A 4343-nucleotide genomic window follows, 5' to 3' on the forward strand; every position below is an offset into this window, starting at 1 on the left:
TTTGGGCGTCAGCGCGGCAAAAACGCCTGGTAAAGGCCTGTTGGGGGCGCGTCTGGAGATTCTCTAACTCGCTGAAGGAAAGTCACCGGCCGTGTCTTGATGAACAATGCCCTGATTTGAAATACTGTAGCATAGGTACCGTGTCGATTTAGGCTACCGTTCTTCACTGTAGCATGAGATCTGAGCCTTCCATCTGCGAACGAACGGCCTAAAATCATTGAAAGGCACGCGACAGGCGGCCGGCCAGCACATGATAACATTATTACTGAGTCGGATCGGACTCAGTGGCATATACTCCTCGGACAGATCATGGAGAATCCAAATATATGCATTCCGAATAAATATGATCACTATATACAACTTCCATGATGGCGTATTATCTAAGCGAAATAAGATTCGGATGACCCCTATATATATATATATATATATATATATATATATATATATATATATATATATATATATATAACTTCCATCCGAAACGAAAGTTGTATCATTTTTCCTTCAGCTAATTTCTCTAGCTACTTGCACAATTTTTCCTTATGGACAGGGGGGTGACACTGTCCTCGAGCCGTATAGACCGGTGCCAGCTCAGACGCGGCGATCACATCTACACCTGGCGCAAGAGCGCTCTTAATGTGTACTCTCATCACGGTAAGACCAATCGTTTAGGCTAGCTAATTATGAGTACTAGATGATGCCCCGCGCATTGTTGCGGGAACCTTTGTAAAACAGGTACATAAATAGATGCTAAAAAAACTAAAACTATTGCAAAAACAAATTTAAGAATGCCGTGGGGATATATTTTGAAAACAATAAAGTATATGAAGCATATCACAAAATGTTGTATAAAAAGATAAATCTATTGGATTGAAGTCAAACCGGGTGCACTTTAAACAAAAGTGTGTAACATGGCCTACATATATTTGCTCCAAAGCGTTTAACGTACAAATATATGTAGGTCATGATACAAAAATGTGTAACATGACGGTTTATGTTGCCCACAAAAATTAGTGAAACAATCATGCATGATTGCTGAGGTGGCATGGTTGCATGCATAGATTGTAACTATATATATAATGACCACATGCATGACTTGAGATGATGTGGCATGCATAGTTGCATGAAGAGGAAAAATATGTAGTGGGTTGCAACTATTTAAGAATAGAGAGGGTGTGCTTCAGTCTCTCATTCAATTAATCGATAAAATTAGGCTATTTGGCTATGTATATATTAATTTGAGTGTACAGGAATCTACGAGAGCGGCAGCAAGGTCATCCACTTCACCATGTCTTCCTCGCCTACTCAAACTTGCTGGGACTGCGCTCAAGCTAATCGTAAAGGCGGCGTCATCATCACCTGCCTTGACTGCTTCCTGGGAACGGGAGATATTTGCCTCTTCGCCTACTCAGTGCCCTTGTGGTTCCATGCCATGGCCAATCCGGGTATTCAAGTGACCTGCTCCATGGAACCTCAAGACCCCCCCGAGACGGTCTTGCACCGCGCCAACAAGCTAGCTGCTCGCCGACGGCTTCGGCAGCTACAACCTTTTGGCCAACAACTGCATGCACTTTGCCCTCTACTGCAAGACAGGGCACCATACTAAACAATCAGTGATAAAGCTTCATCCGGCGCCGGCAATTCTAGGGATAAATTATCCGTTGGCAGTGGCAGGGTTTGCACTAACGGCAAGCCTAATAAAGTCGTTCGGAAAACATCATTAGTGGATGATTGCTGTGGCCGGAAGACTACCACCACAGATCCCAAGACTAAATCATCGGCTCAGATGACCAGCATAAAACAATAAAAGTTGGCAATTTTTATTGTTTCGATACCTTCTCATTGAAAAGAGCCAAGCTTATTTACATATCTTCCGGGCACTATAAAAAAGAAAGTACATGTCCTTTATTCATTTCATTTACCATGGTTCGATCGCCGTGGGCACAAAGTATGAGAGGAGAGGAACCAACGGCTTAGCCAGGACCGAAGAGGAGGCAGCCACTGCTTGATGCACCACCGCCAACTGCCATCGCACACTGGCCACCACGCCAACTGCACGACCATGGCAACTAGCCAACACCCGAACCACAAGCTATGTCCACGAACACCACTGCTACCACCACGAAGGTCGTCGCCCTGGCCTCCATGACCCCAATACCACCCCACCCGAGACTTGCAGCCACGACGATCAAAGAAACGAGCAGAAAGGCACCCCCTTCCCGACCATTGGACGGCCCCTAGATATCGTCTCCACTGCCCCACCCTGCCCCGCCCGGCAAAGGATGAGCTCCCTGGTGGCACAACACCACCAGACGGGAGGCAAGGATGACTCCGCAGCCCTCCTAGCAACGAAATCGTCCCTCAATGATGGACATCATCTGGCAGAGGACCAGCCCTTCAGCGAAACCAGCACAAGCGCCACGAGGAGGTGGATCGGAGTCCACCACGGGCCGCCTGCGAATGAGCCAATGCAGGAATAGAGACCGACCGTCACCACAGCTGGAACCGACGAGCCGCTGCCCATCGCATCCCTGTGGCTAGACCGCACCATGCCGTCGCGGTCCATGGCCGGAGCAGCAGCCACGCCAGGTCGCTGCCACACCCCGCGCCGCTTGCCGAGGTCCAGGAGTCAGATTCGGATGGACACACAACCGCCAGATGCTGCTAGCCCCGCAGCTGCAGCGCCACTGACGCACACCTAGATCGCCGCGCCGCCTGCCGAGGTCCAGGAGTTAGATTCGGATGGGCACACAACCGCTAGCCCCGCAGCCGCAGCACCGCCCATGCACGCCTAGATCCACGCAGACACCGTCGCCCCGGACAAGTACAACGCCTCCGTGCGTCCGGGGTGGGGTTAATCATAAGTGGGAGGTTTGTCCAAGGAAGGGCAGCACCCAAGCATCGGTCCACCCACATATCAAATTATCAAAGTGACGAACGGGAATCTCATGATGAAACTAACTTGACAACGATTCCCATGTGTCCTCGGGAGCGCTTTACTTTATATAAGAGTTTGTCCAGACTTGTCCTTTGCTACAAAAAGGATTGGGCCACCTTGTTGCACCTTAGTTACTTTATTTACTTGTTACCCGTTACCATTTATCTTATCACAAAACTATCTGTTACCGATAATTTCAGTGCTTGCGGAGAATACCTTGCTGAAAACCACTTGTCATTTCCTTTCGCTCCTCGTTGGGTTCGACACTCTTACTTATCGAAAGGACTACGATAGATCCCCTATACTTGTGGGTCATCAGCCGCCGCAGTCCACGGCCGGAGCAACAACCACGCCAGGTCGCTGCCACACCCCGCGCCACTTACCGAGGTCCACGAGTCAGATTCGGATGGACACACAACCGCCAGATGCTGCTAGCCCCGCAGCTACAACGCCGCTGACGCACACCTAGATCGCCACGCCGCGTGCCGAGGTCCAGGAGTTAGATTCGGATGGGCACACAACCGCTAGCCCCGCAGCCGCGGCACCGCCCATGCACGCCTAGATCCACGCAGACACCATCGCCCCGCACAAGTACAACGCCTCCGTGTGTCCGGGCTGCCCGCGTCAGCCGCCGAAGAAATGAGCAGAGCGAAAACGAGGCCCCGCCGCCGCCCGACGCTAGTCGGGCTTTGGCCGGCGCCGCTACCGGCTGCGGCAGGGGAGGAAGTTGGTGCCTGGTGGCTAGGATTTTCCCCCATTTGCTCGCGTGTCTGTTGAGATGATTACAGTATGGCTTATGCTAATTTTCATTTTTACATATAGGTCCGAGCTTCTTTTCAGGGTCTGCCATGGCCCAAGGACCACCTCGAGCAGGAGAGGAGCGCGCCAGAGCTGCTCCAGCACGGGCCTGGGAAGACGCGACGTCAGGTGGTGGCAGATGGTGCTTGGAACGCGGGAACTTGGAACGGACGCCTCGCTCTCCTCTCCCGCTCGAGGTGGTGCCCGGTGGCTAGGAGCCGGCCATCAGGGCACTAGACTACTCATGGGTGGTGGCGGAGCCATCGTCGCTACTGCTTCCGCTACTGGAGCCAGAGGCATCGAGGACCAGGTCGGGCTGCTGCTTCCGCTTCCAATACAACTACAAGTACGCCTTCTTTCCGTGCACGCGGCGCGTACTGCGGCTGTTGTGCTCACCGTGGCGACACTGAGGAAGCACGCCGGTCCGGCGGCCCGCAGTTTATCTCCCTCCCTGGTATCTCGTACGGCAGGTGTTTGACATACAGTTTTGCTAAAGCGCATCTAAATGTGCCATAAATATGGCATATCTACTCGGAGGCTATTTATTTTTCTGTTTTTGTTTTCCTTTTTATGCTTGATTAATTCACTTAGATGTGCGATACACTAC

The 4343-nt window shown here is 51.3% G+C and overlaps 1 long non-coding RNA gene across 1 annotated transcript; it reads left to right on the forward strand.

Moving 5' to 3' along the window:
• Nucleotides 1-492: 492 nt before the first annotated feature.
• On the forward strand, nt 493-1867 carry LOC141025458 (uncharacterized). The gene is made up of 2 exons (XR_012186922.1): nt 493-654; nt 1251-1867. It is a non-coding gene; the product is annotated as an uncharacterized lncRNA (long non-coding RNA).
• The last annotated feature ends 2476 nt before the right edge of the window (nt 1868-4343 follow it).

Source organism: Aegilops tauschii, chromosome 6 (assembly GCF_002575655.3).
Source record: "Aegilops tauschii subsp. strangulata cultivar AL8/78 chromosome 6, Aet v6.0, whole genome shotgun sequence".
Classification (NCBI taxonomy): Eukaryota; Viridiplantae; Streptophyta; class Magnoliopsida; order Poales; family Poaceae; genus Aegilops; species Aegilops tauschii.